This window comes from Chiloscyllium punctatum, chromosome 10 (assembly GCF_047496795.1).
Source record: "Chiloscyllium punctatum isolate Juve2018m chromosome 10, sChiPun1.3, whole genome shotgun sequence".
Classification (NCBI taxonomy): domain Eukaryota; kingdom Metazoa; phylum Chordata; class Chondrichthyes; order Orectolobiformes; family Hemiscylliidae; genus Chiloscyllium; species Chiloscyllium punctatum.
The window spans coordinates 66,989,930-67,002,932 of record NC_092748.1 but is presented as its reverse complement, the minus strand read 5'-3'; the positions used below and the strand labels follow the sequence as shown (position 1 = coordinate 67,002,932).

The window sequence follows — 13,003 nt, the reverse complement described above, 5'->3', positions numbered from 1 at the left end:
TTGCGAAAGTAAGTTCCTTAGCTGTCTGTGTGCGCGTGGAGTTGTGTGTGGACCGAAGTGCTGTGATCCTCTGTAATTTAGCCAGCAAGGGCCTTTTTCGGCTGCTTTCACCCATATTTTGAGCGGATATTGCTGCTCACCCTTCTGCCGTTTCTTACTGGCAGTACAGGAAATAACTAACCCCCAGCATCGGCTTTAGTGGTTTCCTAGAGAATGCATGAAATACTGGCCAAGCCTGAATTAATGTCTCGGAAAGCCCTGAATTCATTGGAAAAGTACTCTGTAAACTTGCTATTCTTAAGGATGAATGGATCCAGCCGCCAATTGTACAAGACACCACTGAGCCCAAATGTGCTGCTGGAGTCAGAGAGATCAATCCTGGTCTGACCTTTTTGCAGATTGGAAAGAAATGTACAATTCCTGCCTGTAGCGTGGAGGCACCTACTGACATCCAGCAACCAGAGTTCAGCATGCAAATCCCTTAGTTGCTTAGATCATAAAGAAGGATCATAAGTCATAGAATGTATATTAAAAGATCATAGTGTCATACATTTAAAATGATATACTGAACAAACGTAGATTGCTGTTAAGTCTTTTTCATCTTTTAGAATAGGTTGTACGTTTCGGTTCATTAATGTGTAAATCCCACAAGTTCAAACAAGCCTCCTTTGTTGTGCAGGACCTTTTAACCACCACTATACGCCAGATATATTGAAAACATTTTCTTCCTCTGGACCCATGGCGAGGAGTCCCTGAAACAAACAGTGGTATCAACACGTTTCATCCCATCATCAGACTTACCATGGACTACTCTTTTATTTATTTAGTATCTGTTTCATTCTTGGATACACGCATCTCCATCAAGGACAGGCACTTCAGTACCTCACTCTATCACAAATCCACGGATAACCTCATGAGGCTGCACTTCTTTAGCTTCCACTCTAAACATATTTAAATAGCCATCCCTACGGACGAGCCCTACACATACACAGCATCTGTTCAGTTGAGGGGGAGTACAATAGACACCTGTAGGTGCTGAAGGGCACCCTCGTAAGAACAGGGTACGATGATCAGCTCATTGATTGACCGTTCCGAAATGCCACAGTGAGAAACCATAATGACCACCTCAAGAGACAGACATGGGATGGAACTGACAGGGATGGAACTGACAGGGTACCCTTCACTGTCCAGTACTTCCCAGGAGCGGAGAAACTACACCATGTTCTTTGTAGCCCGCCACACATTCTCGATGAGGATGAGCACCTTGCCAAGATCTTCTCTTTGCCTCTACTTCTTGCCTTTAAACAACTGTCAAATCTTAAACCGACCATTGTTCACAGCAAACTGCCCAGCCTTCAGGACAATATCAACCACAACACCGGACAGCCCTATCATTGCAACCATTGCAAGACATATCAGAGTGTTGACATGGATACCACCATTACACATAGGGGCACCACCCACTATGTACACAGCAGGTACTCCTGTGACTCTGCCAACATTGTCTATCTCATACAATGCAGGCAAGATGCCCCGAGGCTTGGTATGTTGGTGAGACCAAGTAGGCACTGGATGAATGAACACTGCACAACAATCACCAGACAGGAATGTTCCCTCCCAGTCAGGGGACACTTCAGTAGTCAGGGACAATTGGCCTCAGATCTTCGGGTGACCATCCTCCAAGGCAGACTTCTTCGGAATATGCAACAATGCAGAGTGGCCGAGCAGAGACTGATAGCCAAGTTTGGTACCCAATGAGGAGGCCTCAAATGAACCCAAGGTGCCAGATCACACAACAGGTGACCCTACTACAATAACACTCACACTCTCACACACCCAAGCATACACACACACTTTTACCTACTCACTCACGCAGACCCTCTGTCATACACACGCTTTCTCTCAGGCACCCACATACACACACTAGACTATCACCCACACATATAGCCACTCATGGCTTATACTCTGTTACACTCACTGTCACACTATACCAAGCACACACACATGCAAACACACTCTCTCTCATGTGCACTGACGCATGCACTCACATGCGCACACACTTTCTCCCCTCCCTCCCCCCACCCCCAACCCCCCCCCAAGTTTCAGCCTACATCCTTCCTTAAAAGGTAAGAGTTCTTATCAATTTCAGTTTTAAGTCAGCAAGAAATTTAACTGCACAGCCCATCTGCTTGAAAATAAAGTTTCAAGCACAAAGTATTGATTTTTCCAACCTAGAAGATAATTATGTGCATATAGTATTTAGTTGAATTTGCCATTTTGTTTCTTCAATTCAGCATCGAAGCTTATTTGGTTTCAACTCTCCCTAGATAATGAATTCCATTACTTTATTTCTTTAGACACAGGCCTTCACTCAGCAAAACTTCCAAAAGTGGCTCAGCCTTGAAAAATAAATGTGGAGGTGCCAGTGTTGGACTGGGGTGGACAAAGTTTAAAAAATTATACAACATTAGGTTAGAATCCAACAGATTTATTTGGAAGTATTAGCTTTCAGAATGCTGCTGCTTCATCAGGTAACTAGTAGGGCAGGATCATAAGACACAGAATTTATAGCAAAAGATCACAGTGTCATGCAATTAAAACGAGATATTGAACAAACCTAGATTGCTGTTAAGTCTTTCATCTTTTAGAATGGTTTGCAGGTGTCGGTTCATTAATATGTAAGTCCCAGAACTTCTTTTAAGTGACATTCTCGAGATAACTTAAGGTTTTATATTAAAAAAAAAGTGACATTTCACATTAGACAATGTATTAAAGGTGTGAGGTTAGAGTCTGTCTGTATCCCAATCTTGAGTCAGACTGGTTCAATTTCCAAAGTAGGGATTGATAAAATGTTCTATGGATTAACTGTCCGCAGGTCATGTGCTTTTTGAGCAAAAATAGAATGTATCTGCAAATACAATTCTACAAATGCAAATTTATCCCATAGACTTTGTGTGCATGTGTGTGGGGGGTGGGGAGGGGGGGGGGGGGAAGTGTGTGTGCATTTGTGTGTGTGTGTGTGAGTGCACATGAGAGAGAGTGTGTTTGCATGTGTGTGTGCTTGGTAGAGTGTCACAGAGTATAAGCCGTGAGCAGCTATATGTGTGGGTGTCTGAGAGAAAGTGTGTGAATCAGAAATACAGAAATTTGCGTTTGTGGACTTGGCCCCTAAATGTAAGTCCACGATGAACAGAAACCGTTCTTGCTGATACTTTCAATGCTGGAAAAGGATTATAGTTTGAGGACACTTTAGACATTCGTTTTCCTTTTTTATTTAAGAAAAATTCGATGCATTGTTGGTTTTCAATTATAAGGATAGTATGCAGTTTGATTGGTTGAGTGGCCTCCTTTTGTGCTGTGTTATTCTATGGATCCATTTTGTTTAATCCAAGTAATATTCCTTGCCATACTTTATTTTAAACGTTCTGCAAGTCAGCGGAGTGTTTCAGGGAACATATCTGGGACTCATGCACCAAACAACCCCAGTGCCCTGTGGCTGACCACTTCAACTTCTCCTCCCACTCCGCCAAGGACATGCAAGTCCTGGGCTGCCTCCATGACCACATCCAAGCCACCTGACACCTGGAGGAAGAACGCCTCATCTTCTTTCTTGGGACCCTCCAACCACATAGCATCAACGTTGACTTCACCAGTTTCCACATCTCCCCTCCTCTCACCTCATCCGAGAGCCAACCCTCCAACTCAGTACCGCCCTCTTGAACTGTCCTGCCTGTCCGTCTTCTCCCTTCCCACCTATCCGCTCCACCCTCCCTTCCAACTTATCACCATCACCCCTCCCCCCCGCCCACCAAACCATTCCTAATGAAGGGCATATACCCAAAATGTCAATTTTCCTGCTCCTCAGATGCTTCCTGACCTGCTGTGCTTTTCCAGCTCCACACACTTAGACTAAAACCTCAATATCTTTATCCATCCGTTGTTCCTTAATCATGCCTGCAAACAGTCTACTCCAATCAACTTTTGAAAGTTCTTGTCTCATACCATTAAAATTTGCCTTATTCCAATTATATCTTTAACCTTTATGGAAGACTTACCCTTTTCCATAACCAATAGAATTATGATTGCTAGACCCAAAATGTTTCCTCCTTTTACTTCAGTCACCTGCCCTGCCTTATTGCCAAAACGAAGATCCAATTTTGCTCCTTTTCTAGAAGGAGCATCCACCTATTGATAAAGAAAATTTTCTTGAAAACATTTGACAAATTCTTCACCATCCAAACCTTTAACACTATGGTAATCACAGTCAATATTTGGAAAATTAAAATCTCTCATTATTATAATATTATCCTTATATATCTGAGACCTCCCTACATATTTGTTTCTCAATGTCTCTGTTAGCTTTTGGGGGTGGGGGGGGGGGTGCAATAGTATAATCCCAAAGTGATCTTTTCTTTCTTTGTAATTTCTACTCTCATATTTTCATTGGACAATTTTTCAGAAATATCTTCCCTAGTTACAGCAATAATGTACTCCTTAATAAAAAATGCCTCCCCCCGCCCCAAGACCTCCTTCATCCTAGCACCAGGAACGCAACAAATCATCCTGAATTTACGTTCATTACCACAGAATCCTCTTGTCTATTCTCCCTGACAGAAGAACAATAATTCTATTAAATTTTGTTAAATGCTGCCTAACATAAGAATCATTTCTAGCGTTCAATAACTGACTGCCCCTTCCATATTCCTCAGAGAGATTATCCCCTTCAAAAGTTCCAAAGAAAACTAAATGTCTATTTGATAGAGGAATGGCCGCTGGAGACTTTTAAACTATCTTACCTTTTCTGATAGTCACCCATCTATCTGACTGATCCTGCTGTGTAATAGCCTTTTAAAATCTGCTCGCCCTCTGAACCTGATATATGCCCTTAATAATATTAAGCCTTAAAAAAAACTCATTAACACCTGATATATAAAATAAGCTATCTTTCATTGCCTACAGGTAATAATGTTAAAATGGAATAAAGTAAAATATATACATCAAACATATAAAATTAAATAAAATCAACCACTCTGTTACATTGTGGAGGGGAGCACATATAGAGGGATAATCGTCATTAATTCAGAAGAGGAAATGAAAAGATGTGTGTTTATTCATTCATTGGAAAATATGTCTATCAACCCAAGATGTTCCTCCCTGATCCGAATGACATGAGGGCATACTATTCCTTGAAGAGTAGCCCAACCAATCTCTGCCCATCACTTGCTCTTGTTGAAATCGATTCCCGTAATGAGCAATTTTTCCTTTAACTCCACTTTACTGATATTGACAGCCTCCAGATAAAATAAGTTATTTGAGGTAATCTGCATGTTTTTGGAACTGATTATTAGGATCTTCATCTGCTTTGTTGTTTGCAGGACTTTTGTTTTTGCACAAAACTGATTGCAGCATTTGCTTGGATAACAGTATGAGTGCATGTAAAGTAGAATGGATTAATTTGAAACTGCATTGGAATGCTATCAACTACTATAGAAGTTTTTTTTCATGCACATATTGATGTAAAATTATTCAAATCTAAATTGATCTTTTTAAAGTTTATTCTCTGCATCTATTTCAGTGAGGTCATGCTGCTCATAGTAGGTTGGACATGCTGTACATAATAAAATTAGCAGAATTCCATGGTGTCTTCTAGTAGGAATAGAAAATGAGGGTGGAGGAAAGGGACTTTGTGTTTATGCCTGGTCTTTTGTTCTCAGTCTCTGTACTGACAAAGTAACTAACTATTTAAACTACCTTACATTTATACAACTCTTGTGGCCCATTTGAGAAAATGTGCTAAAATTAAGTTAACAGAAAGAAAGACTGACAAGATTCCTATACATTACAAGAATTACTGTTTATTACAAATAAGTAAAATCTAATCAGAAACAGTTTATGAACTATCAACATCCAGGTTTACTAGTTGAAACTATAACCACGTGATAAAATGCCAACACACACAGACAGATTAAAACTAGTTTTTTTTTTGGTTTATATCAGTTAAGGGAAAAAAACACCTGGGTACCTCCATTTAATAGCACCAGCCCACTGAGTTTGCTCAGATGATCCTTTTGCTTCCATGGATTTTCTGTTCTTCCATCTCTTTTCTCCAGGTTCCTTTTTAGTTCTTTGCAGAGGGCAGAAGGTGATTGGTACACTAACTACAAAGGCTTTTAGTCACTGGTTAAAGAAAACAGCTTAACACCTGTTGGGAGAACACCAGTTATTTTCACTACTAAGAGAGAGTGTCTGATCTTTCAGTCGTTTCCCATTGCTGGAACAAAGCAGCTATGTAAAGACCTCACACAATGAGTTTCAGTAACATGTTTTTGGAAGCATAGTAACTCCTTCACATACCTTTCAGTTTTAAGAGTTTTTATTCATTTTACAGATACAAAATATACATTTTACACAATGACTTCAAAGATGTTACATACTTATTTTAAAATTTCTTTTAATTATTGAGTTTTTGGATTATTTGCTGCCAAAGCTAGTACTAGTCTTATCCTACAGATTTTAAACTTTGCTTTATTTTTCAAGTGTTAGGAGTGCAAACATAAGATATGGTAAGATCTAACTGCACATTTCCCTTCTTTTCTTGCAACTTGGAATTGAATTAGCTCAGAACATGAAACCTAGATGAATTAGTGTGTTTATCTTGTTCTAAGACTGTCTCCTGGGTAGCAGTAGATTTTATACAATTTTTATATGACTCTAACTCTTTTAGTTCAAAATGTCTTTAAAGTTTTGAGAGCCAGATTGAGAGCCAGCTTGTGTTCTTCACAGGAATGTGGTGCCTTTGTGTGTGATTCATTTTGAGCTCTCAAGTGAGGTTGTGCAACAAAAGAGATGGGTGACTTCAGAATGGTTTTAAAAGCTTTGACCTAGTAACATTTTGCTTGTGTTCATTTCAGTATTGAAATAATTGCTAACTTTTAGGAGGTTGGGAGGAGATTTTATTAGCAAAAAAAATGAACTGCATCCTCAACTGCGCCGATTTTGTTTCCTGGCTATCTGCTTTACAATTTGAACTGGGTTTTGCATGTTAAGTGTATCAGTAATGTGCATCATCTTCGATGGAACCGAATGATCTACACTGCAGTTTGTGAAAAAGGCAATGTTTTTCACTGGAAAAAACATTTAAGACAAAGTTTTTTGTTTTGCACTGAACATAAAGTACATAAATGAAAAGTGGTTAATAGATTCATTGAAAAGAGTTCCTTCCAGAGTCTAACCAAGTGATTTGTCACTTTTTCTACTATTTTCAAAGGAGGCTAATTGGGCAGAGTTGGAAAATCCATTTGGAGAACTTTTTTATTGTTGAGAAGTATTGAAGCAAGATAAGTAGCAGAAAGATCTGAAAGCTGGGACAGTCTTATGCTGTGGGGCAAGATAGATTACTCAATTATTTTGCAGCTTTGCACAATTAATGTACAGTCTGAAAACAATTGACTCTGATCTATTGTTCTATAAGTTTTCTGCTGTGTTATAGTGTCATGGAGGCAATAGAGCTATACAGCTACAGAAATAGACCGTTCGATCCAACTCATCCATGCTGACCAGATATCCTAAACTGAGGCTAGTACAATTGCAACATTTAAAAGGCGTTTGGATGGGTATATGAATAGGAATGGTTTGGAGGGATATGGGCTGGGTGCTGGCAGGTGGGATTATATTAGCTTGGGATATCTGGTTGGTATGGACAGGTTGGACCAAAGGGTCTGTTTCTATGTTGTACATCTCTATGACTCTATGATCTAGTCCCATATGCTAGCATTTGGCCCTTATCCCACTAAACTTCCAATTCCTTCCTATCCATGTACCCATCCAGATGCTTTTTAAATGTTGTAATTGTACCTGCTTCCACCACTTCCTTTGGCAGTTCATTCTATACACGCACCATTCTGTTAAAAAGTTGCCCCTCAGGTCCCTTTTAAATCTTGTCCCTCTCACCTTAAACCTAGGCCCTCTAATTTTGGACTCCCCTACCCTGGGAAAAAGACCTTTGCTATTCACCTTATCCATGCCCCTCATGATTTTATAACCTCTATAAGGTCACCGCTCAATCTCCAATGGTCTGGGGAAAAAGGCCCCATTCTATTCTTGCAGTATTCTAAAAGTTGTGAAATAAATTATGATTGCAATTTTAACTAAACTTTGAAATAATGAGTTCAAACTTCATGAAGCAATCATTTAAAAGTATGCCTGAAAAGTAGAAATTTCCAGTCCCAGTTACAAATGAATGGTGGTCTGGGATCTTCAGAGTAGCAACAGCGATGGTTTGATTGCCGTTGTTTTCTGAAACTCCCTAACTCAATGCCACTGTGGATTTCTTGCAGGGGTTTGGGAGTAGTCTGGGTGTTTGATGGGGTTGGGATAGAGGTCGTGGTGTGTGGGGTTTGTTATGGAATTACCGAGGTGTTAAATCCCGTTTGATCTTCCTAACAGTCCTTGGTTGGGTAAATACTGCAAAACTGAGTCTCTGACTTAAGCTGAGAGTTGGAGGCATTTGTGAAAGTTCCTGCTGAATTGTCCATCACAGTTCCATGCAGGTCCATGCATTAGGACTTCCAAAGTGTTGGAATGATCATCTTCATTTGGATGTCTGGTCCCCAGTGATCCAGAGACTGGAAGGTTTGGTTTTTGTAAGACAGTTTGAATCAGCTCCTCAAAAGTGAAATCCTTAAATGCTTGTGGGAACTGGGAAGATATCAGGCTAGAATCTCTATAGTACGGAAACAGGCCCTTCGGCCCAACAAGTCCATACCAACCCTCTGAAGAGTAACCGACCCAAACCCATTCCATTACACAACATTTATCCCTGACTAATGCACCTAACCTCCATATCCCTGAACACCATGGGCAATTAAGCGTGGCCAATTCACCTGACCTGCATATCTTTGGATTATGGGAGGAAACCTGCACAGACACAGGGAGAATGTGCAAACTCCACACAGGCAGTCACCTGAGGCTGGGATTGAACCCGGGTCCCTGATGCTGTGAGGCAGCAGTGCTAACCACTGAGCCACCATGCACTCTGTGGCAGGTGCTGCAATGACCGGTATTAACGTTCATTTGAAGGTGATTGTCATTGGGTCACTGTTGATTTGCAGGCCTGAGTTGAAGGCTATTGACTCTGATTCTATTCTTGATCATGCAAGGTTTGGTAAATTCTTTTTAATCTGGAGGACTATTAACTCAGTGGAGTTGTGGATAGTGATGAAGGATGTTGTAGGTTACAGAGAGACATAGATAAGCTGCAGAGCTGGGCTGAGAGGTGGCAAATGGAGTTTAATGCAGACAAGTGTGAGGTGATTCACTTTGGTCAGAGTAACCGGAATGCAAAGTACTGGGCCAATGGTAAGATTCTTGGTAGTGTAGATGAGCAGAGAGATCTCGGTGTCCAGCTACACAGATCCTTGAAAGTTGCCACCCTGGTTGACAGGGTTGTTAAGAAGGCATACAGTGTTTTAGCTTTTATTAATAGAGGGATTGAGTTCCGGAACCATGAGGTTATGCTACAGCTGAACAAAACTCTAGTGCGGCCGCACTTGGGAGTATTGTGTACAGTTCTCGTCACCGCATTATAAGAAGGATTTGGAAGCTTTGTAAAGGGTGCAGAGGAGATTTACTAGGATGTTGCCTGGTATGGAGGGAAGGTCTTACAAGGAAAGGCTGAGGGACTTAAGGCTGTTTTCATTAGAGAGAAGGAGGTTGAGGGGTGACTTAATAGAGATATAGAAGATAATCAGAGGGTTAGATAGGGTAGACAGGGAGAGCCTTTTTCCAAGTATGATGACAGCGAGCACGAGGGGGCATAGCTTTAAATTGAGGGGTGATAGATATAGGACAGATGTCAGAGGTAGTTTCTTTACTCAGAAAGTAGTAAGGGTATGGAATGCTTTGCCTGCAACGGTAATAGATTTGCCAACTTTTAGTACATTTAAGTCGTCGTTGGATAAGCATATGGACGTACATGGAATAGTGTAGGTTAGATGGGCTTCAGATTGGTATGACAGGTCGGCACAACATCGAGGGCCGAAGGGCCTGTACTGCGCAGGAATGTTCTATATGTTCTATATTACTATCTCGGATTTCCTATGCCATTGAAGACTTTCTTGTTGATGCAAGTAATTACTGCATTCGAAAATGTGGAGGACCTTTTTAATTTCTTTAATTTTTCTGTCATGTTGAAACAACCAATCTCTGTTTGCAGGATACTGGATTTTTGGACCAGTCAATTCTATATGATTCTGTCCTGAATTTGTGGACATTGGTTGATCAGCCTCGGGGTGGCTTCCATTATGGTATGTGTACCATATCTTTTTGTCAGGGTGGGCAAATTTTGATTTTCAGTCCGCTGAAGTACACAGAATCTTTACTTAAAATTGTTCATTAGGTTGGGTGTTTTCATTGGCTGTTCATGATTGTATCATTGTTGAAACAAGCATGTTCACTCTTTTGGTTGTCCTTCGTAAGGATTACATATTGCTTGGCATGATCTCTGTCGCTGCTTCTGCTGATGCTTCTGGGAGGATAAATAAATGTTCTGCCTGAACTTGCATCTTCTCAGCATCTGATAACAGTCTGAAGCCTGTTTTCATGCTTCATTTACCTAGCTGTGTTGCAATCTGAATGACTTCAGTTAAAGATTCATTATTGAACTCATGGGGTAGCTTACTCATTGGTTCTTATAGTTGATGTGAAATATTGTGTTAGAGGTTATCTTTATTAACTCACCAGCTTGCTATATTCATTAATACCAGGTTCCGGTTCATTCATTCATAACCCTTTACTTACCTGTTATTTACTATAACACTGTTTCATTCACTCACTCATAAACCGCAGTTCTGTAGTATATTATTGCAAGATGAACTAAAATTAAAGCAATACTAACCTATTCAGAACAATACCATCCCTACTATCAAGTCTCCATGACCTACCCAAAACCGTGGAAAGATTATAATATTAATCAGCCCTTAGCAACTGTCTTTCAGACCTGAATAGGTTACAGAGCACCAAACCTTTTCCCTAATTAGTATATACTTGTTAAATATCTTTTAACTGGGCTGTTATCCCTTTAAGAAACTAAATATCTAAACAGCACTTACATGACTTGCATGAATGAATGAAACTCTCACTGCCAAATAATAAACAAATCTCTCAACCCAGATGTGGTCATCTGTTTAATATCCTTTACTCTTTTAAGTACAGGTACAACTTTCTAACTCTCTTTGGAGCTTAGAGGCCTAGTATTTTTTATACTTACATTTACTAACTTTAAAAAGGACTAAAATGTCTTAATTATGCAAGCAGACTGGACAGACACTCTTAATCCTATCAGAAGTGGCAGCCAGCACTTAGCACATGCTTTAACTAATCTCCTGTCTCCCAGGACAGAAGCCCCTCAAACCTTTGTGTACTATAGATAAAACAATAACACCATAAAAGTGGAATTTTAATGTGTGTAAGAACTGTATTTCAGGATTCTATTGGCCACCTCGATCTTGTGTTACTGTAGTTGCTGAATAAAGGGTCTATTTTCACCACAGACTGATTTTGGTCGTTAGTTGAACACAATCCCATGGTGACAATATCTTTTTCAGTTCAGAGTGCAAATAAAAGAGAAAGGAGAGAAAGAAGAAGGAATTGTTTGCAGCTTTGGGAAAATAAGTGAATTAATTGGTGTATACAAAAGTGTTCCTTCTGGGGACATTGAGTCCAGAAAAACCAGCAGCCCCTGGTTTGAGGCAAGTCTGCATAGAGTTGTTATTTTGGCTTTTCAATTGGTTACATTTGTGGGTTCAGAAGATCTGAGCATTACATAATTTACTGATGGACTAGGTTGCATTTTAATGCTGTATGAGGGAGGGTGAGAGACTAAAGCAAGTAGACTTCAAGAAATCAGCTGCATCAATCATAAGAGTCAAAACAGCATGGAAACAGACCTTCCTATCCAACTAGTCCATGCCGATCTTTCTACCCTTTCTCTCTCTTTGTCATGCCTGAAAATCTGCTACAATTCTTTGAGGAAGTACAAAGCAGGTTAGACCAGGGAGATCTAATGGATGTTATTTACCTGGACTTCATTTACCTTGACAAGGTGCCACACAGAAGGCTACTGAGTAAGATAAGGGCTCATGGTGTCAGAGGCAAGGTGCTAGCATGGATAGAAGCCTGATTAACTGACAGAAAGCAGAGAGTGGGGATAAAATGGCTCTTCTCAGGATGGTAGCTGGTGACAAGTGGTGTTCTGTGGGGGGTCAGTGTTGGGACCACAACTTTTCACTTTATACGTTAACGATCTAGATGAAGGAACTGAGGGCATTCCGGCTAAATTTGCAGATGATACAAAGGTAGAGGGACAGGCTGCAGAGGGATTTCGACAGGTTAGGCGAGTGAGCAAAGAAGTGGCAGATGGAGTACAATGTGAGGTCATGCACTTTGGTAGGAAGAAAAGGAAGCATGGATTATTTTCTAAACGGGGAGAAAATTCAGAAGTCTGAGTTATAAAGAGACTTGGGAGTTCTAGTCAAGGATTCTCAAGCAAGCTTGCAGGTTGAGTTGGTAGTTTGGGAAGCAAATGCAATGATGGCATTTATTTTGAGAGGACTTGAATATAAAAGCAGGGATGTACCTCTGAGGCTCTATAAGACTCTAGTCAGACCACATTTGGAGTATTGTGCTCAGTTTTGGGCCTTGGATCTCAGGAAGTATGTACTGACCTTGGAGTGTGTTCGGAGGAGGTTCATGAAGAAGGGTCACAGGAATGAAAAGCTTAACATCTGAGGAATGTTTGAGGACTCTGGGTCTATACTCTATGCAGTTGAGAAGGATGGGGGAATGAATCTAATTGAAACATACAGAATACATAGAGAACTCTGTTCCTCTGACATTTTCTTTTGCTTGTGTAATGAAGGTAAAGATGTGTACTGTACCCTTTGAGAGACCGGAAGCTGGCATAGACTTAGAGAGGCACAGAGCATACTGAAAGAAGTTAAAATGT

The 13,003-nt window shown here is 40.4% G+C and overlaps 1 protein-coding gene across 6 annotated transcripts in view; it reads left to right on the top strand.

Moving 5' to 3' along the window:
• Positions 1–13,003, top strand: part of LOC140482247 (activin receptor type-1-like) — a 114,771-nt gene that overhangs the window by 22,741 nt on the left and 79,027 nt on the right. Inside the window, exon 2 of one of the 6 annotated variants that reach the window (XM_072579385.1) lies at positions 10,214–10,304. The exons of the other annotated variants lie outside the window; for them this stretch is intronic. The gene's annotated coding sequence lies outside the window, so the exon portion shown is untranslated. The remainder of the gene's footprint in view (positions 1–10,213; positions 10,305–13,003) is intronic. 6 annotated transcript variants of the gene reach the window in all.